Source organism: Belonocnema kinseyi, chromosome 7 (assembly GCF_010883055.1).
Source record: "Belonocnema kinseyi isolate 2016_QV_RU_SX_M_011 chromosome 7, B_treatae_v1, whole genome shotgun sequence".
NCBI classification, from domain to species: Eukaryota; Metazoa; Arthropoda; class Insecta; order Hymenoptera; family Cynipidae; genus Belonocnema; species Belonocnema kinseyi.
The window spans coordinates 88,531,442-88,555,656 of NC_046663.1; the positions used below are offsets into that span (position 1 = coordinate 88,531,442).

Below are 24,215 nucleotides of genomic sequence, written 5' to 3' on the forward strand. Positions count from 1 at the left end.
ACTCGAAAAGCTTTGGAAAATGGTTCACAAAAAAAAATAGGCACGAAAAATCACGTTTTTTTTTTGTTTAAACTGCATTTTGGGATAATAAATCAATTTTTTTAGGAATTTCATCGGCACTGTCGGAAAGAGGAGATCTTAGACAATAAAAATATACGTGTCTCAATTTTTTCTAGTGTCGAATAGTCTTAGTTATTGGCCGTTGAAAAGCAGTGTACCGGTAGTGGCGTTTTGGCCGTTTAAGGGTTAAATGATGTATTGATACTTTAAATACATAATATATTAAATATTTTTGTTATCCAACCTTCCTTGAAAACAAGCATGTGAAGCCGATAAAGGATGTTTAGTGTTTTTGACAATTCCGCGATGCAAATTTTTTAAAGATAAATATAATTTTCTCCATATTCTCACTTGCCTGGTGCAGTGCATGTATAGCGGGCTCAAAGTTTCATGTATCGGGCGTAAAGTATCATGTCGGCTCAGTGGTGTATACGCATGTGCAAACGTCACTGGGCTGGAAGCGTCTAGATTACGTCTGCTTCAAGTGAATGCAATCGCTCATTTTCAAGAGGTCGGATAAAAAATATATTTTATTAATCGGAAAATATTCATAAATCTTGTTTGGATGCTAAAAAATATGATCCATTCAACAAATGTCCATGAACTTCTGCAAGTTAAGTTTTTCACAAGTTTTTCCTCACAACTTACCAAATTCCGAAAGCATAAAATCTTATACGAATGCACTTTTCATTTTTAATAACTGTAATTAAACTGCAACAAACAAAATTAAAAATTAAGTTTAACATTTGTGAAAAATAAAACAATTGCTTGTCTGAAAATTTATTATTATTTCGAAAGGGAGATCATTAATTATAAAAAAAATCATGTTGCTGATGAGCTGGTTTCCCGCACATACTATTTTTAGGCCTATATTTTAAGGTTCTAGTTGAAAATTATTGTTAGAATTACGCAATATAAATATAAGAATACAAATTTTTGTTACCTCAAAAATTCATAATTGAACTGTAATTCAACAAAATGAATCTGAATTTCAAAATAAAATCATGTTTTTTAAAATTCAGATATACCTTAGGCCCATAAATTGCAGGGTCATTCATATTTTACACTTTTTCCCCTCTCCCCCCTTTTTCAAATAGCCGCTTTTATCTCTGTTTTCCAGGAATTTCCTTTTTTTCTCGTGTTTTTTTTGCCTGAATGTAAATTGAATTAATAAAACTCCATAAGAAAATTCAACTATTTTTGGTTCAGAATTCTTTTTTTAAAATGAAAATTCATCCAGTTGATTGAAAATTTAACTATTTTGTAGAGAATTCGTGTATTTTATTGGTAGACAATTAATCTTGTTTCTATCGTTTGTTTTTTAAGTTTTAAATTAACTTTTGAATTTATTTCATTTAAAGATTTAATTTAAAGATTCCATTTTTAGTTGAAAAGTAACTTCCTTAGCGAAAATTCTTCTTTTGGTGTTTAACAGTCTACTGTTTTCTAAAACATTCGACTTTTCCGCTTGAAAAATATTGTGTTGAAAATTCGTCTTTTTGTGTATAGAAAATTATTTTTCTTTTAATAAAACTTCATCTATTTGGTGGAAGAATAAATTATTTAGTTAAATTTTGTATTTTCTTGTTCAAAAGTAATTAAAAAAATTAAGTATTCCATTTTTGTTCGAAAACTTAGCGGCTTTAGTTAAAAATTCAACTGTTTGGTTAAAAAATCATGTATTTTCTTGAAAATTCGTCTTTTGGTAAAAAGTCATATTTCTTGTTTGAAAATTCATCTTTTTTATTTGAAAATTCAACTGTTTTTCACCATATTCCTTGTTTTTTTTTTTAGAATTTAACTACTTGGATAGAAGTTCGAATATTTTGTTGAAAAATCGTCTCTGTGTATTGAAAATTAATCTCTTTTGGTAGAAAATCTATTTAGGATATTTAGAGCCATTAGCATTGTCATTAGAAACGTAAGAAAATGCAGAATAAACTTAAAACCAGCTTTTAAATAACGGAAAAACTATGGCGGCCAACGAGGGGGGCGGGGGATAAATAAAGCCCAAATTGGTAAAGTAGTTTATGGACGGCCTCGTACTTGAATCGAAATAAGTATTTGCTTAATTTAAGTTTGCTTCTAAATTTAATGTGATAAAAATTTAATGTGTAACAATTTTGCGTATTATTTTTGAATGTGTTTTTTCCGAGAATATATTATGCAAATTTCTTACAAGATCTTGAAAAAAGCGTTGACGGCTATTTGAGAGAATGCGAGTTTTAATTGGAATCGGGTTAATCAGCAATTCGTGGCATGGCATATCGCGATTAGCGTTAAGAAAGTAGAAACAGGGCCTGAGGATTAAAGTGAGCCGATCCTGGAATAAGGAAGGTAACTGGTAAAGGGAGATGGTGCAACGAAGACATCGGGTTCTAATGGCCCGACGGCGGTGCTTCTGCACGGCAAAGCGATGCAATTCCGAGGAATCCACTCAGCATAATCTGCAACACTCAAGAGTCTTCTCCTCCCAAGAACGAGAGCAGTGGCGATCTTTACCTTTATCTTATTACCCTGGCCTAGCCTAGCCTATGGCTACACATAATGAATGTATCAATAACACTGGTGGACAAAAATTAACATTTTTTGTACCAAAAAAATGGACTAGATGACCCTCAAGGGTTTTAATGTCCTAAAAACGAATCTGTTATCAAAATTTTTCCTTTACCTCATGATTTCGTGATATCCTAACGCAAAAGTTAAAAAGGCTATTTCCCGTCTTATTTGAAACAATATAACTCGTGGAGCGATTTTTTCGCTCTTGGATCTGCTTTCACCATCGTTCACTACTCCTTTTTACTTTTCATTTCCTTTTTGGATCTCGCATGAAAAAAAATCTTCTGGTGCTGGCCCGGTGCAGACCAGACCCTCTGGCGTCTAGTATTGAGGCTGAACAAATGGTTTGGCCTGGGCCTGGACAAAATTGTAACGGCGTTTTGGCTAGCCACAGAACAGACTGTCAGGTCTACTATCGGCGAGAAAATTCGAGTCCTCTGGATTTGACGTTGAATAAGTATGTCAAGAAAAAATGGTAGGTTAATGAAAAAGGTCTCATTTTAAAGGTGCAAATTTTGTGCGTTAATGAGCCGAAAAGTAATATTCCAAAAAATTATTTGTAACTTACTGATCTGAAAATCTGATGAAAAGGAAGAAAATTTGATAGCTTTCAAAAACAGTGAACTTTGAAGCATAGTTTTTCATTGAAAAAATAATAGGAAAAATAAAAAAAAATCATGGTGGTACATTACACATTTCTGAACAGATTGCTGTCGAAAAATTTACAAAATATAAATAATTGTTTGTTTTTTGTGAATAAATATGCGAGCGCACTATCTTCAGTTCTAGAAGTGATTTAAATTTAAGGTAGTTGAACTATCTGTAATAATTTACAATTTGAAGGAAGTATGTGCTTCTTGTTGTCTTCGTACAAATTGCGACATTTGAAGTCAATTTTTTATATAGGATAGCAAGTGCAAGAGCCCAGCGTGGTGCCGTTTTTTCAGGGGATCGGCCTCGGTTTTCCTCAATACAGGGAAAGGGCTTGAAGGCCAAAGTGAGGCTCGGAGGCACAAGTTGGTAGGTCGGGTTCAGGAAAACCCAGCACGATTCCCTGAAAAAACGGCACCACGCTGGGCTCTCGCACTTGCTTTCCTATATAAAAAACTGACTTCAAATATCGCAATTTGTACGAAGACAACAAGAAGCACATACTTCCTACAAATTGTAAATTATTACAGATACTTCAACTAACTACCTACAATTTAAATCACTTCATTATCGTCATTAGAACTGAAGATAGTGCGCTCGCATCTTTATTCACAAAAAACGAACAATTATTTATATTTTGCAAATTTTTCGACGCCAATCTGTTCAGAAATGTTTAATGTACCACCATGAATTTTTTCAGATTTTTCCTATTATTTTTTCAATAAAAAACTATGCTTCAAAGTTCACTGTTTTTGAAAGCTGTCAAATTTCCTTACTTTTCAACAGATTTTCAGATCTGTAAGCTACAAATAATTGTTTGGAATATTACTTTTCGGCTCATTAACGTACAACATTTGCACCTTTAAAATGAGACCTTTTTCATTAACCTACCATTTTTTTTTCACATACTTATTCAACGTCTAAGCCAGAGGACTCGAAATTTCTCGCCGATAGTAGTTGGAGGCCGGTCAGCTGCTGGATCGACTCCCTTTATTTTTGTGTTGACTTAGAATAAAATAATTTTTATTTATAAGTTCATTTAGCTGATCAGCGACAAAGCTGAAACAGACCAGACTGTCAAGGTTATTTTAGACACCTTGCAACTTTTTCGAAATATGTAAAAAAAAATGCTTGTCCACGCCAGTCCTGGGCCAGACATCAGAGCTGACATCAAGACTGCCACACAATTTTTCTTTCAGATTGAAAAACTCGCAAAGATGAAGCAAGCGAATCGAATTATGTTATTCGACTGATAAATGGTTTGGTATCTAAAGGTTTTTAAGTTGATTAAATTTGAATTTGATCTCAAATTTTCAAAATTCAAGGTGGCGGATCTTTGCTAATTTTTCAGTGTGCAACCGAAAAAGGTTTTCTGTCATATCTCGGAGAAAAAGAATCTTTTCATGATGATATAAATGGAAATGAAAGGTATAGAAACGAATGCTAAACAATGTAGTAAGAAGTTTTAAGAAAAAAATATGCTCGCGGGGCGGGCATAGTCTCATTGCGCGCAGCGCTTCGCGCCAAGTTGGAGCGCGACTAGGGTGCGCGGGTACGCTCTCGCGCTTTGCGCTCATTTTCGTCCGCTTAATGCGTACGCTTTAACTACATTTTTTCAAATATCATAAATATTATAACTTAAATCGAAAACTGTGATTTAAAGTTCTGAGGAATTACAGCCATAAATTGTAACTGAACTTTTTTTCGATTTGTTTGTAAAGAAGGTTCTCAAAGAACCTACGGCTTTGATGATTACATTCTCATTACGAAACTCGCGCTCGATACTTTGTGTCCACTTGAAAAACTTTATCAAGATACTTTGTAAACCTTATTCAAATCTACTAAAAACAGCGTTTTAAACTTACGGATCTGTTAAAAACAAAAATGGCATATTTTTTAATATGATCCAACTTTTTGAACTTTAGTCTAATTACGAAACCTTATGAGAATATTTTTGAAATACATATATTTTAAATTTTGTAGAAATTTGGATTGATATTTCTTAATCTATACAACCATTTTTTCCCCCTTTTTTTGTTTGAAAGTTTTCAAAATGTTGAGAAGCATACAACTTTTTAAATTGCTATTAAGATAGTTTGCAAGTCTTTTTGTCATGTACTAGAAAATTTGGAAAAAACTTCTAAAACTCATAAACCTTTTTTTTTATTTTTTGAAAAAGCTCTTAACATTCTGAATTTTTGTCGAATCGAGAAAATTAACTGAGTTAATTTCTAGATACATTTGATATCTAGTGAAAAAATTAAATTAAATATCCTAATCTATCAGAAAAATATTTTTTTATATCATTCTGAACATTTTCAAAATATTCAATAGCATATAACTTTTCTAATTTTCATTGAAATTGAAAATTTTATTTGGATAATTTGCAATCCTTTTACCCATCTATAAGAAGTTTTCACAAGAATTTCTAAAATTTTAAACAAAAAATTTTCAAATTTTGAAAAAGCTCTAAATTTGGTCATTTTTGTTGGAAATATCTGCTTAACGAACCTAAACTTCATTTTGAAAACCTTAAGAAGTATATCAAAGGCTGACTCGCTGGACCAATCCTTCAAAACTTAGCGTGGCTACAACATTCAGGTAACCATACATACAGACAGACATACATATAAACAGACACCGATAAAATTGTATGATTTTCGGATTCTGTGTGTGCCAAAACGTAAAGATCCGTGTTATACTGTTTTAAATATGGCTGAAATGGCGATTTTTTCAATTTTAGGTTAGGATATCTTGAATATATAGGAAAAATTTGGACAACAGATTCGTTTTTAGGACATGTAAAATTGTAAATCCTTCGGGTTCACCTAATCCGGAATCCTTGGGTACAAGTTTTGTCGGTTTTTGTAATCTTCAGCTTAACTTTTTTATTAGTTTCAATTCGTTTAAAGTAATAACATGTTACAATCCCAGTAATGGATATTATTTTTCATCGTAAATCTATTGAAAATTCGAGTTCAGATACCTGTAGACCCTACCTTTCTACCTATCTACCTGTGTACCTTACACGGAGAAAATGGATGTTTAAATGTAGATATTCAAAGGGTAAGATTGTACCACCTAACATGCAGATATTCATACCAAACATCTACTATCTTTTTGATATTTTAGGGGTAAAAATATTGTTATGTTAAACTGAAACACATTCAGATGTTAAAATCGCCCGAGCGCATGTGCATTGCGCATTAAAATCTCTTAACTAAATTTGTTGGTTCTATATTTTCGATATCACAATTGTAGAATATTACAATTTGGAACATTTTAAAAGAATAAAAATGAATTCTATCCTTAATTAAAATTGGATAACGACTTCTGTCTGTATACACAAGGGAAGTATGATCTTAAATTGCAGGTTATATCATTACATGACATGAACACATTTGACAAAATGCTTATAAATTTAAAATCAAATTTCGTGTTCTAAGAACCTGAAATAGATAGAATCGTAACTGCACAGTACATATCATTCGTTTTTCGCTTACTTATCGTGTTTTTATTTTTAATTTTGCATTCAAAATATTACACATAACCTCAACTTGACTGCATGTATCATCTGATCGGCATTTTAGGCCTTTTATAGGTTTTCCTTGCATGCAAGAACATTAAAGTTTAACTTTAAATACACACATAATTTATCAATTAATTCCTTGAATTACTAGAAATAAGTGAACTCCTCAAATATTTACAGCCCTTATTTGACATAACCATAAATGTAATATCTCGGATATTTCTGTTAAACATTTTGGATGTTCCATAGTAACATCTCACTTTTTAATATCTACAGATGCTAACTTCAAATATTTAGATTGTTGTCCTATAGTTAAACATAAAATATGTTAATCCTGAAAAGCTGGATATTACGTTTGAACATCCATTTTTCTCCGTGTGGAGTAGAAAGAAAATGTTTCAACCCTAGGGGTGCAAACACCGTCTTTCAGCCCGCTCTACACGTACCGAAACTCGAAGACAAAATGTTTCAATTTCAACCTTAGGAATGCAAACACCGTGTTTCAACCCGCTCCACAGGAATCGAAACTCGAAGTTTCAATAGAGGCGCTATGAAAAATAACTTTCATCAAACATGACGCGTTTATGAAAGAATTTGACAAATACATAATAAATTTATAAATAAGTTTAAAGCAAATTGGCGAATAAAAAATTGTAATCATAAGTATAAAAATTAGGCTTTTCATTTATATTAAAGTAAGTATCGTTCTACAATGTTTAACAATGCAAAAATTTGAATTTTCCATACCTTCAAATTCGTAAAAAATTGACAGCAACAAAAAAAACCTGCATTTGGTAAGACCCACCCACCATATTGATTATTGGGTATGGTTACTATGTCTGTAACCTTTATTGTATCTTATTTTGTTTCGATGCAAAAAAATTCAACTTTACCCCTTGAAAATAACCTGCAAAAAAATTCACTTCTGTTTTTCTCTGCTGGTATTACAAATTCATTTTACTTATTAGTTTATATATATTTTTGAAGAATTGGTGACATATAAAAGTGTGCTACATGAACTTAATCATGAAGGAACAATCAATTTGCTAATTTTTTATGTATCTTATATTTTAAGCCTATACGTCGCTTGAAATAAGGCCAACTGTATTCTGTGATGGATTATTTAGCAATCTTAAAATCAGATGTACTTTCAGGGTAAAACTTATTATTGTAACAGGATAGGCTTTGAGTTATGGGTCTCCATAACTCGTCTTTTTGACAGCTAACCTAAAACTGGGTGGGTGAATAATTTGTAGCTTTAGAGTGATTTGTTTTTAGAGCTATTTGCACGCAACTTTTACCTATCTCAACCTATATCTCTTTTTAAAATAATGGTGTCTTAATAATTCTTTGCCTACATTTGAAAAAATTCAAGCGTATTAAGCTTTTGGCTGGAAATAGATTTAAAAATTGATTCAGTATTGAGGAAAGTTTTATACGTATATATAGTCTGAATTATTTACATTTAATTATGTTATAAATATAAAGGAACTTATTTATTGTTCATGCGCTACTCAATACTGATTTTATGTGTCTTGCTCAAATGCTCAATCCATAAAGAAACGTACTGTGGGTCGGTGAAGTTACACTTTAATCTTTAAATAGCAATCATTGTCAGCGAATAACATAATTATTTTATCGTTTCAATAAAATATTGGCATAGCCTTATGCGCAAAAAAGAACGCAAAAAAGCGCACGTGATTTATTTTATTGTTCAACCCTCGAATGTATGATGGCCCCTTCTCTCTTTTAATGCATATAACGAGGGGTAATAATTACGACATGCGTAGAGAATGCATGTATTTTATGTGGATGAATGCAACTGACTTTTAATAGCTTCTTTAGTTATGCAAAGTCTAATAAACAAAATTGAGATTTCTCGTCTCTTAGTCAATTTTCCGATGCAAATTCTGAGCAGTTGTGGTTGACACACGAGAAGGTATTTTGATTCAGACCATTCTCATTTTAAACACAAAAATTGAATAAAACTTCGAAAAGAAGGATAATAATCATAATAATATTGTGCAAATCTTTCAATAACTTTATATATTACCAACCAGAAAAATGATTTCTGGATTCTCTTTTTCTCACATTTTTACACAAAACTTCGACAACATCAAATCCCTGACAATATTGTCAGCTTACCCCAAAATATTGGGACCATAATTTCTTTTTGTTAAAAAAATAACCACGAATGGCTCCACCACTCTTTAAGCATCCAATTTTATATATAAAATTTATATAAGACGTAAAACCTTAAACCTTAAACTCTAAGACCTTAAAATTTAAAAACATTTTCTCATCGCTTTTATCTGGGAATATGAAGCTGAAAGCAAAAGACGCACTCTTATTTTTTAAAAAGGAATATAAAAATGCTTCATTATTTATTGGAGGAAAACATTTGAAGAGATTCAGAATCCAAGAAGTTTAAATTTGGTGGGAATTTGGGTACAGAACTGTACTCTGAGGCCTGAGCTTTGAGGGTTCCTGTGAGGTTTGTAAGCGATTCGTTGCGCTTAGCTGTTTTCGACCCAAGGAAGAAGAGAAAGAATTTCTCTTCATCATTTGGTCAATCTCGTCACGTCGTAATATACGTGAAACAAAGTGCCAAGCCTCATCGATATCTCTCTGAAATATAGGCTTCGTAACGAGACAAGAAGATCGTAAAACCAAGACGGCATCTGCCTCTCGAACACCCTCTCCCTCTCTTTAAAAAATTGCATTCGATAAAGGACTTTATGATTTTTCAAAGAAGACTTGACCTTAAGTCTATTAGTCGTTGGTCATCAAGTTAATAGCATTTCGATGGTTCCGTTATAGGTATCTTATCCATTTTCGCTATTTTATTATTTTGAAACATTATGTCCAGGGAATTGTCAATTTTGGAATCAGTTATAATGACTCACAATCTTTCTTTAAAAAATGCATTCGATAAAGGATTTTACGAGTTATCAAAGAAGGCTTGGGCTCAAGTGTATCAGTCGTTCCTTACCAAGTTAATAGCATTTCGATGGTTCCATTACAGGTATCTTATCTATTTCCTCGATATTATCAGTTTAAAAATAAAAACATTAAGGTTTATGAGTTGTCAATTTTTTAGCAATTTTGGAATAAATCATTATGTATTGTAATTACTTGATTTGTCATGTTAAGTAAGAGTATCCGTATTTAAAAATGAGAGAATTTTCCAAGGCTGGAATACTGTAATAAATCGTAGCTTAAATTTTGTTGGTAATTATTCACGGTCTAGGTTCCATAAAGTAAACCCTTTTCCGATATCGGGTAAAACTAAAAGTAAGTTCTGAGCTAAGTGCAAGTACTTTCTTGATTGACAAGTTGAGATTCTTGTAGTTAATAATAGTATAAAAGGACAGCCTATATTCTTAGAATATTGAAGTTTTTCTATCGTTTTCTACTTTCCTTACATAATTATCCCCTTTTTTACATTCTTATTTTGTTGTTTTTCTTAAAAGTTCACGTTCCTGGCACTGTTTTGTTTTTCTCGAATCTATAATTCGTATTCATGTTCGTATGGAAAGACATTTAATGTCAGGCAGCTTTACTGCGTAAAGTTTCGATCCATTTCACTTTCGGACGAGTTCCTGTTCGACATTATATACTTCGAGCTCATTTATGAAGATACTTTGCTCAAGACGGCCAAGCATAGTGCAGGTAAATAGTTTCTTCATCTTCTCAATTCAACAAGGAAGGAGATCGAGGGCGGAAGTGGTTCTATCAGCTAAAAAGTAATCCTCATAATTTTCAGTTAGTGAGATAGATTCATCTATTTCAAGAGTTAAAACTTTTTTTTAATACTAGTTATTTGGAAAACTTATACATAGTAAATCCAGTAGAATAATAAATAATAAATTTAATTGTTTCATACATTATTTTAGGTACAAAATACATTAGTAGTCACACATAAATAGTGAATAAATACATCAATTTAAAAAACATATTAGCTCATTATGAGGTACTTGACTATCTTGTGAACTCTTGACAAGATCCATGTCACATGAATCCTATTAGAATTAGCACTTTGGCGCTTCCCAGTTTCAAAATTTGTTTCCTCTTAAATGACTCAGCGGAAAAGTACTTAAAAAGCACTCTTGAGTTATTATCAATTTCATAATAATTTTATCTAAAATTTCAAGAGAGCCTTTTATTTAGAATATTTTGAATCGAAAGATCTTTATAATTCACAGATAAACAATTTCCAGCCGAAAGTTTTTCAAACTTTTCTAGTTTTAAATATACGTAAACTTTATAATTGAATAATTTTTATTAGAAGACGTTCGAAGTTGTTAAACGAGTTCAACCTGAAAGTCATTTAAAGCAACATTCTTGCAGTAAGCGTTCAAGTAAGGCCTTTTAGGAAACTGATGAAAGTTTTTATGCTCCTGAACTTTTGTAACAACAAACCAACATTTAAAAAAAATACATATACCTTATAAATGAATTTACTTAATATCATTTCATTTTAAATTGAAATATAATTGAATATAATTGAATGAAATATAAAATTGAAATATAATTGAACAGTTACGAATTTTAACCATTTGTAATATTAAACCTCTAGATTAACAATTTTAAAGTTTTTCTTTCTTTTAATTAAAATACCTTTCATTTTATATGGAAGGCACTGATTAACATGCATTTATATTTATATTTATCGTTAAACGAAATGGAAATTTATGTAACTAGTATTCAGTGAAATTTAATTTTATATTAAGATAATAAATTCCGCCTCATTGAAATTGATACTTATTCACATCCAACAGCTATTAATTAATGAAATATGTATTTCATATTGATATACCAATTAATGGGAATTAATTGATGTTACTGAAAGTGGCAATCTGAATTACTCGTCGCCTCTAAAAATAACGTACAAATCACCCAAATTTATTTAATTTACACAATCAAAATGAATACCACTGAAGTGAAATGCCTATCGTAATAATAATTATTTCGATATTTACGATACACATATTACTCCCTTTCGGAATAGCTAACAGCTGCTTCTTCGTTTTCTGTTTTATTTCTCTTACGCCTTGAAATCGTTTAGCTTTTAGAGTATACTTTGATTTAGGAAACAGCCAGAAATCATAGGGAGCCAAGTCAGGACTGCATGGGAACTGACGAATGTATGTAAGGCCTTATTGCACCCGAAATTGCTGAATTATCTGCGATCAGGTATAGGTACGTTGTCATGGTGAAGGACCCAGTCTCCACTTTTTATTTACTCAACATTTCCGAAACAATACTTTTTGGAATCCTGAAGTCTTTCTCTATCTCTCTCACAGTCAAACGGTATTACCATTAACTAACACACGTACTCGTTCCACATTTTGAGGTGTTTTGACATGGTTTTGACCGTTGCGGGCTTGCCAGCGCAAGATCACTTTCAACTGACGCCCACTTCTGAATCCCCTAAACCAGTCTTGAGTTTGAGTATCACTCTAGACTTATCAACATCAACTTTCCGAATCAGAACGATGGTTTCCGAACATGAATGGTTAAGTGTTTCGCAAAATTTAATGCCCACTAATTTGTTCGGTGCATTCCATAACCATGAAATGCGATGCGTACGTGGTTATGTAGACGTATACGCAACTTCTTACAGTAGTCGACTAAAGATTTCGTGTTATTTAGTAACACGGATTCTCCACCAAAAACCTCACGTAGTTTGCGAAAACCCCTAAACTGTTTTTTTTCTGTTATATCTTTTTTCAATGAACTTGATTGATAAATAATAATAATTTTATAATTATGATTGAAAACGATGAGAAGATAATATAATTAATTATAAGTACTAAGATGTAAACACATTTCCAATTACTAAATAACTAAAAAATAATAAATATTTTACTGGAGACTTTGCATATATTTCTTATTATGTTATTTCAAAGTTTATGATATGAAAATTTGATAAGAATTCTAATTTTTTAATTTTAAGTACTCATCATATTTTAATAAGTGGTCATTATGTCACATCCGTTATACGGACATTCGCATTTGCAAATGTTGCACATGAGTAGGTAATTTATTATATTTTTGAATGATCTTCTGAAAAATCCTTACTAAAGGTTACTATATTATTTACATAAATAAAATTATGAATTAACAAAGTACCCAGTGCAGGTGCATTGTCCCGATACGGTCATTTATTTTATTGCGACACACGAAGAAAAATTTTTATTCGTTTATTTGTTTATGAAAAATTCCATAAATTGTTAAACTTTTTCGTCTGAATGGAAAGTAATTCTGGATAGCTGTTTCACTGATTCCGGATATATTGAATAAATCTCAATATTTGATAGAAAACGGTACTTTTAAAAAATCAACAAATTTGTATTTGACATTTTATTTATTAATTAAAAATTATAAATATTTTACTAAATTTCAGTTTAAAACAACTTGCAAATCAGATGAAAATTGTGGTCTGGAAACGAATTTGTCGACAGACACTTTTTTTGCCCTACAAGAAACGCGTCGCGCCATACAAGATGTGACGTTTGAATTTTTTTCTCGAAAACCAGTCGCAGTCCCACTCCAGATTTTTGCAGAGATTACAGAGGACAAGTGTACCTTCCTTTGACAAATAAATATTGAAAAATGCCTTTTGTGTGTATCGTTTTTTTAAATTTGTTGTTCACCAAATTTTCAAAGATTATTTTATATTTGAAAATTTTGATATACCTACTTACAAGTGAATTGAGACGACAATATGTTAAATCTGCCAAGAAAACATCTTGATATTACGGCTAAATACCCATTTTTCTCCATGAGACGTGGACTCCACCAGCCTTATCACTACTCATTATTATAAAAAAACATTTCTCTCTTGAAATTTTGTCACAGGCTTATACTGCCCAACATGTCGAAGGCATTTTTGGTTAGAAATGGATTTTTATTTGATCATTTTTGTACGGGGCTGTCCAGGTATATATCATCAGTCACGGACGCATATTTATAATGCAATCAAGTGATCTGATAAGAGCAGTCTGCCCAGACATATTGGACAAAGTCTGGTTGTTACCCCCTCATTGACGGACTGGGTTGCAGTCAAGTACTCGATGGGGTTAAGGTGGGTTCCGAACCACCAGAACCTCGGTAAAGGTACATTTAAAAATTTTCAGAGGTCTCGGCTCAGGGATCGAACCACGGACCTCTGAGGTGAAGTCCGAGTGTCTAACCAATTGAGCCACCGAGGCTCCCTGAGCCACCGATTATTATTATTATTATAAAAAAAAATTCTGTGTTGAAATGTTGTCACAGGCTTATACTGCTCAACATGTCGAAGGCATGTTTTTTTTTTTTGTTAGAGTTGGATGTTTTTTTTGATAATTTTTGCACGGGGCTGTCCCTGTATATATCATAAGTCACGGACGCATTTTTACAATGCAATCAAGTGATCTGATTGCCCAGACATCTTGGACAAAGCCTGGTTTTTACCCCATCATTGACGGACTGGGTTGCACTCATGTACACGATGGGGGGACCTACAGCTTAAGGTGGGTTCCGAACCACCAGAACCTCGGTAAATGTATATTGAAAAATTTCTAGAGGTACCGGCTCAGGGATCGAACCCTGGACCTCTGAGGTGAAGTCCGAGTGTCTAACCATACAAAATGTCTAACCATAGACTAATACAACCATACAACCATACAAAATGAGGAACCTCATTTTTATCTCAGGTTTAAGATGGTTCTAGCTCAATATGTCAAAGGAATTTTTCACAGAAAGTCGCCGATCCTCGACAGTATACCAAATCGATGTTTAATTGAGTTGCAACAAATTTGAGCCACACAGATTCATTATAGGAATCTAGGGGAAATTCATTATTTTGTTGATAAGCAAGTGAGTTATAATAAAAATGACCTAGCTTTTAATTTTCTCCTATTTACCAGTGAGTATTAATGTCTTTCAATACAAATTGTACTTGGCGTAGTAATAATTTCCAAATCTTAGGTTAATCAAAACCGACATGACATTCAAACCACCAAAGTCGGGATGTAAAACCTAAGTCGTGACAGTCTGCATCGAAATTGATGCCTGGGTGTTAATTTCCTCTAGATTTTCCATCGACATATAGAAATGGACCGGTAATGCTTTGGGGAGAACTGAAATGGGCTCTAGAGAGAGAAAAAACATATGAGACGTAGACCAGCCTTTATCTGTTTCAGGACTCTGTCAAGTGAATTGGTGGCCCCGGGTATCACTTAAATATTCTGTACGGTTAATTAAAAAAAAGATAAACAATACATTAGAAATCTGTAGTTATAATAAATTGAATTTTAAAGAACATTCATGTAAAATAACCTGTTTCAGATAGATTATTTTAAAAACTCGGTAACCTTCAATTCTTCTTGAAACTGGATTGAAAATGCTACAATAATAATCGTTTTGTGAGTTCAAAAATAATGTAATAACTGTCAAAAATTTGAACAATATTTCTATAACATAAAAAAAAACATTTGTATTGCATAGGTACAAAACTTCATATTTTGAGGTTTTGTTTTTGTTGTAACATTTTTTATTTTACTATATTCAATAACTTTACTTTCGTATGAAAACATATCCCCATATAAACGTCTTGACAACGCCCAAAAACTACACAGACTGCCACCATTTTTTATATTTATTTACAATAAATTATAATCAAATAAATTATAAATAAATCAATTCTGAAAAATGCGATGAATGTCACATTATTGGGCCACTCGCGACACAAAGCACGGTCCTGTGCTGCGCCAAACTTCACCCAACGAAAATATTCTCGACCAATCAGCTTTATCTAAAAAGAGATAGTTCTATGTCTCATATGTTTTCTCTCTCTCTAGAGCCCATTACCGTTCTCCTCGCAGCATTACCGGTCCATTTCTATATATCAATGAGATTTTCTGCAATCAAAAAAGTGAAGTTTGCTGGCGGTTGAAGTGAAAATACCTAGTTGTATATGTAGACGGTCATGACTTTTTCTATACATCCCGGCTTTAGTTCAAATTTCGACGGCCATGACTAACCTAAGATTTGCAAAAGTTGCATTAGGAAGTTATAATTTTATTCTAAGTGACTAGTACGCACTGTTAAATGAAAGAAAGTTAAAAATTATTTAACGATTATTTCAATTAATTTGCTTATTAACAATTACTTAGTCTAATAGTCTAATATCGCAAAGTAAATAATTGCTTTGACAGGTGTTCAGGTGGGTGACAGAGCGCGGATCAGCACTCCATAACTCCCGAAGTGAGCCAAAATTTAATTTCAAAATTATAATTTCCCCTAGTTGCCCAGATGTGAAATTATGTGCTGAAACAAATTTAACACCAGCGTTTTTCTATGTTGTCAAAGCTTAATTTTTTTACGAATCTGCACAGGGGATGTCCCGGCATATATACACTGTTAAAAATAATATTCAATTTAATATAGCCATGTGTATGAAAACTAAAACATCAAGCATATAACACCGCAATTAAGAGCGCTTATATTAAATTGCATATACATTCATGTTAATCACTTACAAGAAAAATCCTATAATTTCATTTTTCACAAATGTAAAATAAGTTTAGCTGTAATTTTCAATTCTAAATAATAAAAAATGATACCATCTTCCTGTTAAACAAAAATAAAATTGGATTTCAAGTCAAAAAGTTCAATCAAGCAAATAAATAACAGACTTAACCTACAATTAACTGTATTCGACTTAAACTTTGACCATTTAGAACAAAATTAGGAAACGAAATTTACCCGTACATTGCACTTTCATTATAAATAACAATTGAGTCGACGAATTCTAGATTGTTAATTTAATTGAGAATATTTATCAAGATTTAAAGAAATTAAAGTAGGTTGAGTTTTCACGCTCACTGCTATACTGACCTGTATATTGAATTTAATACACATGTATATTAAATTCACTACACCAATCTATGTTACATTTCAGTAGCGGGAGTGCATATTTGCTTCACGCACATGTATATTAAACCTCATACAGATTTTTCTAACAGTGTAATACGGATGTATTTTTATAATACAATCAAGTGATCTGATAAGAGCAGAAGGTCTAATTTGACATATTGAGCAAAACCTGGTTTTTAACCCACCATCCACGGACTGTGTTAAAACCAAGTGCATGATAGGGGCATCTACAGTTTAAGGCTGGTTCATAACCACCAGAACCTCGGTATAAGTACATAGAAATTTTCCAGAGGTACCGGCTCCGGTAGTCTCGTTATACTGCCGGGAATCAATGAATTCATATGAGAAAAGTAAGAAAGGGAAGTGTAGAAGGAGTTATAAAGTGGGTATCAATCTTAAAAAACATAATTTTTTATGAAAAATGTTAAAAAGCACAAAAAACACTAATTTTAACCATGCTTTTTGTAATTAATTTTTTTCTGACCGTAGCTTCTTACCAATTTTTGAAAAATGAATGCATTTTAATAAATGACGGTTTATTTTTTCCGAAAAAAAAAACATTCTCTACAACTCTACTATTTCCAATTTTCAAAGTAAATTTTTCTATGGCTCAAATCTTCAGAACATTTTTTTTTAAGAAAGCATTTTTTGAACAAATAATTATAGTTTAAAATTATTTAGTTATTTTTTAAATTGGAAACAGTAGATGTTTTCCCGGAAAAATAAGCCGTAATTTATTAAAATGCAATCATTTTTCAAAAATTATTAAGAAGCGGCAGTTACAAAAAATTAAATTGGAAAAAACATGTTTAAAATGAATTTTTTTCGTTGTGAATTTTAACATTTTTCATAAAAAATAATTTTTTATTTGAAATCACATTAGTTCTAATATTTCGATTCTTAAAATTATAGAAGAACTATTTTTTTCAGACATCTGACTTTTGGTACGACAACTACCTTAAGTAGCACTTTCGTTCCACAACACTGCTCACATCCACTAAGTAAAGCTCTCCACCCGGGCCCATTAGTATCCAAGATCGTTAGTTTCAGCCGTCGCGCACTCCTCTGACCCTCTTCACACTCAATTTCATATAAACTATTTTTCCACACTTTTCTGTCCTGGCTTATAACTCTAGATTCCTTTGTTCCATACAACTTTTCATGCAAGCTCTTGTGTTTCTATGACTGTGGTTTTTGTCTGCCTCTAGGTACGCTACCGCTCAGTTTACCTAATCACACTTACTTCGTCAATCTTTCATCTTTAATTATCTCAACATGGCCAAACTATCTTAATTTCTTTCACTCTTGTTACACAGTGTTTCTTCTACACCACATTCTTTGCGCAATACTAATGAAGTATCTCGTTCTTGTAAAAGATATCAAAAGAAATGTCCCCTCTTATGGGGATCCTAAATTTTGAATGAAGTAAAATTTGTCTTCCACGTCACCATTTATAGCACATCCCTCGAGACTAGTGGAGCCAGTGTTGAATCCTTGGTATTTTTGGAAGATAGGAGATTCGCCACGAAAGACAAACTTCAACTTGTGCCAACGGGCAACAAGGGGTAGGGTAGAATTTGTTACTTACTCTACGGCGAGTGTACACGAAAGGAAAAAGAAGAAAATGGATGAAAAGCAAATGGCTTGAAGAGGTAGCGAAGCTGTGCCAAGGTATCCGCGACATTTCATAAACACGAAATCAATTTTAATCCAGCACATTGGGGCTACTACGTTTACATCGCGATAGACTCCCGGGGCAAATGGAATTTATTTATAAGCTCGGACCACTTCCTGCAGCCGTTGCGTTGACTCTCAGTGCACCCTTACTCGTGTAACGCGTTCGTTGTCGACACGGCTCTTTAACCCTTTCTTTGCCTCAATTATTGCGACCAATCCCTAACAAGAATTGCCTAGTCTGTGGAAAATTTATTTTCATTTTTGTTTTGTTTTGTTTATTGACTCCAATTTGACTATTCTTAGCTCATTGACTTTATTTCCGTTACTGTTTGCACGGAGTAATATTTGATTTCATTAATAGAGAGTTGAGAAATTTCTTTTAAGTTTGAGTTTGAGACTGTAAGATTTCATATTGAATAATTTGGAAAATTCCACACCCTAGAAATACAGGCTGCTACTTCTTAATATTACCGCAACGTTATAGTACAGGCCTTCCAAAATTAGGTATATTGTACATATAGAGTTGTATAGACGTTTACTAAACTGAAAAGTAAATTTTGCTAGTTGTTTCCGGGTAAGAATGATTAGAATATTGATACAAAATTCAACTGCCTCTTTTGCCTTGTTTGTTAAAAAAGGGTGTATTTAATTAAAATCTGCGTATACATTTGTTTTCTTAAATATAATCAAAATTGCAAAAATGTAGTCTTATTGTCTCATCCGGCTCTAAACATAATCAATAATGAGTATTATTTAGGACTACAATCCCCCCCAATTTCATGACCCTATAGCTCAACGTATTTTTGAATTATCATGAAAAGAGTATTGTTGAGACACAAAAACATTGATTAAAACCCTCATTTTTGAACTCCTGATATCGAATTATGTCTCGCTTTGTCAACAAATAATGTTCTACAATTTCCATCGTTACAGTTAAGGCTTTCTCTATGAGGAAGAAATTTTAAACTAAAGTCGGGGCCAAAAGTCGAGGCCCTTCACATCTTTTGAAAGTCTTCTGAAGTCAATGATATGATTACTTTTATGTTAAAAAATTATTGTCAATTGTTAGAGGGCAAAATATTTTTTTTTAAAACATGATTTTTCGGCCTTCTTTATCAACTGTCGAATTTCACGTGTTGCTAAAAAGCGGTCGACGTTAGCAAAAACCTGAAAAAAATGCACAGCCATTCCTTTAACATTCATCAATGAAAATACATTTTGCAAAATTGAAAAATCTTTAATAATTTACTGTTTACAAGGATTTATTTACAAATGGTTTATGTTGAAAACGAATGAAGATAGGAAGCCGCTTAATGACTACAAATATACAATTTTGTGATGTGAATGCAGTGCAATAATTAAATTTCTGGTAAAATCATTGTTACGCAAGAAATACCCTTTCGGTGACAATAGCAATGGAATTGGCTTGCTTCTGGAGTTCCTATTGTCATTGAAGGGGTAATTTTTTCCAACTACTTGTCCTGCTGTGCCGACTCCCACGCCAACACTGATTAAAATGAGAAATATTAAAAATTATATTTCTTGTGTAACAATGATCTAATGAGAAATTTTATTATAGCACCGCACTCGAATTACAAAATTCCAAATTTGGAGTAATTAAACGGCTTCCTATCCCCATTTGTTCTAAATATAAGGAATGTGTAAATAAATCCCCGCAAAAAGTAAATTATTAAATATTTTGATATATTGAAAAATTTAATGAATTAAAGAATGTTGTAAGAATATCTGTGAATTTTTTCAGATTTTTCCTAACTTCGACCGCTTTCTGGGACCAGGTGAAAGTCGACGATTTAAAAAAGAGGCAGAAAAATCCGTTTTTTTGTGTGATTTTTTTCCCTGTAATAATTTACAATAATTTTTTAGGATAAAAGTGATCATATCATTGAATTCGTGAGGCTTTAAGTTTTCGGGAGCTTTTTATTAAAATATTCAGAGATTTTTTAAAGCGAATTGCAATCAAAAGAAGTGAGGCGCCAACTGTTGGCCCCGAATTTTGGCTCCGACTTTAAAGTTGCATAATTTTGAATAGAATCCTTAAAAGTAATATAATTTTATTTGAAATTGGAAAGGACAATTGAAAATAGAAACTATTTAAAATTGAATAATTGCATATTTACTAAATGAGACTATCTCAATCTTCAATCGCTTGTCTTGTATAATTTCATATTTTCAGTGCTATTTTGGAACCTGTTGCAATTCGATTGGCGTTAATATAAAACTGGTCAATTTGGAATGCCTTAATTTTGTCTTATAATCTCGGGCTAAGAATGTTCAATTTGACATTTTCCTGTTTGAATGTTTAGAAATAAAATGTGTTCATTTCTCGTGGCTTCGTGTTTGGAACAGTGCCATTTAAAATTTTTTCCATTTGGTGATTGTACAATTTTTAAAATTTCAAATTTGAATTTTTTCAACTTTTAATGCTACCAAAGTGAAATTGTACAATTTTCAATTATTTGTCTTGAAATTTTATCTATATTGATGATATATTGAAGTTCATAATCGTTCAATTTTGAGTTCTCAAATCTGAATACTAAAAATGTATAGAATTGCTCGTGCAATATATCCATCAATTTGAAACCTCTGCTTTGGGTACTTGAAATTATGAATTGGTTTATTTTTAATACTTCATTTTGAAAATTTAAATGACTGCGATAAAGTATTGAAAACTGGAAAAATATAAGAGATACGCTTTTAAAGGCGCCTTAGTTCCTCGTTATATCTTGTATACTTTTTTCTTTAAATATTTTTTATATTCAAACTGTTATTTCCTGAATGAATGCACTAAAATCATAAATATGGTGTTGATAGTGGAGACATATACCTGTAGCTAGAAAGTTTAATCGAATTCACACGTCACTGTAAATTATAATGGTATTGACAGGACTGTATGGAAAATGGAATGGGTGGGGGAGGTTGTCGTAATATATTTCGTGTTATGGTCGCTGTTAGCACCGTTAAACTAGTCTTTACTGTTTCACATTGGCCTTTGAGTCGCGCCGACGCGACGTCCAATAAAAGGTGCTCGCCGTAAAACGCACATTGCGGTTCTGCGACCTCCGCGAAAGGTTTGAGGTTTAAATCTCTGTACAAGTACTTTCGTATCAAAATTTCCACGAAGGGCGTCAAAAGACGAGGCATTAGTCGAAGAAAGAGCCATGAAGAAACCGTAATGAGAAAATATTTTCATTCTTTGTATAATAATAATAAGTCTTATTCCAATTGACTAAAAACTCAGGAGAAACTAAGTGTTAGTTAACACCGATAGAAGAGCTAAAATATATTTGAATCATCTTTTTTTCTAATAATACCGAATAGTTGACAAATTGACCAATAGAGTGTACGCTAGAGGTGTTAAAAAAAGCCTGAATCGCAACTTGCATTTTTTATTTATTTGTTCCTTTGGGGTTAAGAATAAACCACGTGAAAGAAGAAATACACTCACCTCCGAGATAAGCATGGTTTCGGGCGTGGCTTGCATTGGCCTTCAGCATATCTCGGAGAATCCAAACGTAAGCAGGCAGGGCTGCATGGATCCTCCTGCAGGGGTCACTCATTGTGGCCTAAAGTAACCTAAAAAATTGTAAAGAACAATTGCGGTCACAATAAAAACTAACAAAATGTAACATAAAACGATATAATCACAAGTCTTTGATCAAATCATTAAGTTTACATTACTTAAAATAATTTAGAAGCTCGAAACTCTTTACATACACAAGATCGTCAATATAAGAGCAATTTCGGGGGTTGCCTCGCAGTGGCCTTGTGATTAAATCAGGCTATGGAAACTCAAACAGTCTATTGTAAACATGGAATAAATTTAAAAAAAAACTAATCATTTTGTGGTTGCTATGAATTAAATTTTTTTAACTTTGTGTAAATAGAAATTTTTTTAAATACCCTAAAACTATTTTTGTTACAAAAAATGTTTGGAAAAATCTTAAAATATTAAAAAATATATACAAATGTTTGATATCTTTTGAATTACCTTATTTGTGTGAATTAAAATTTTGAAATTGTTTTAAAATATTGTAAAACATTCATTCCGATTCGTAAAATCCGAGATTTTGCCGGGAATTTAAAAACAAAATTTCGCTAGACATCCTGTATTTCAAGGGACTTTCGGAGATCTCATTAAACGTATACATCTGACTTTACGAGTTATCAACTCCTTGGATAATCCTATTAAAAGCATATTTAAAATTCTAGTTGACAAAAATGTAATTTAATAATCAGGAACAAGAAATGCGTTTTTTTTATTGAATATGGCCTCGGAAGTTAATTTGTTCGAATTAGATTACGATTTTGTTTCAGAAGAAAAAAGGAGAATGGTAAGGCGGATGACATCGTTTACCTATACACACACGGGTCATTGAGCTCGGGCTGATATCCGGGAAACTCTGATTAGATTTTTCCCATAGGAAAACTTTGGTTCTTGCTTGCCAGTATTGTAGTAAGCCGGAGAAATTCCATTTTGGCAGGAACGGCTTAATTTACCGGAAAATTCTTTATACAATCGCCCAATTACCGCATTTTCCCCGCAAAACGCTACCACTAAATCTTCTTTCGGCCGATTTGGTCTCTGTTCCGGTACTCCAATGCACATCTCGTTTTTTACCCTCAGAAAAAAATACATCAATTCTCGTGTCAGAAAAACAAAAAAGCCACAAATAAAGAAAAGTCAGTCTCCTATTCCCCCTTTAAATCTGTACATTACTATTGAAAAATAAATTTGAATATAAAATCAGAAAGTTTCGAAGAATACTTAATATTTCTCACAAATGTAGGTTGTGTTTATTTTTTTTTACTAGAAATAGTCAGTTTTAAACAAAAATCATAATCAAGGATCTTAATCTTCAACTATTTTAGGATAATGTTAGCGTTTTATACCGTACTTTTAATAAAAAATTATTAAGCTTCAAAGATTAAAAAATTGTCAACAGTTCACGTCTATCGGCCTTGTTAGTATTTTTTACCGGAATAATTTATTTTTTATTTTTGGTTCTATGTTTTCGTTGTACACTAAAAGCTGGTAGTTTAAAACAAAGAATCACTTTATTTGGAACAATATTTAAAAAATTGGAATAGATTTAGGTTACATATATATATATATTGTTTTTTAAGGTAAGTCGGTTATTTTAGCGATATAATCATTATATGTCGAAAAGGGTTTATGATTCTGAATAATTATATTTTATGTTAACGTTTTTCGTCGAGACTTATTCCTATATTTAATAAAAAGTTATTCGATTTCAAAATAAATTTACAATTTTGCCAACTTCAGGTTCTCTTAGTTTTTTTTCGTCGAAAATTTGTGTTTTTTTAACAAGAATGCATCGACTTGATTTTTTTATTCAAGAATACGATATATTAGTTCAGAAGTTAACACAGAAAAAACAAAGCTTATTCTTTACAGCGATTTCAGAGTAATCTGTACCTGCAACAAAAATTAAATTCAGGTATTAAGATTTACCCACCAGATTGGAAATGGTGACTATATGTTAAATTTATAGAATCTTTTTGTGTTTCGATGCGAAAAAATTTAATTCCATCTACTTGCAAATTTCCCGCAACAAAAATTGACTTCTGTTTTTTCTGTGAAGATATAAATTTTCATCAATTATTAAAAATATTGTCCTTGATTTTTTGTTTAGATGATAGATACTATAAAATACACAAATTTGTTTGCTTTCTAATTTAATAAAATTTTTGGTTTCTAATCAAACATTTGCATGTATTATTATTTTTATCATTGTTTTTAAAGAAAAAAATTCCCTTATTTTCCCTACAATTA

The 24,215-nt window shown here is 32.0% G+C and overlaps 1 protein-coding gene across 1 annotated transcript in view; it reads left to right on the forward strand.

Moving 5' to 3' along the window:
- The window catches only part of LOC117176242 (protein Wnt-1-like), a 161,029-nt gene that overhangs the window by 62,088 nt on the left and 74,726 nt on the right, over positions 1-24,215 (forward strand). The gene's annotated exons all lie outside the window — the stretch shown is intronic.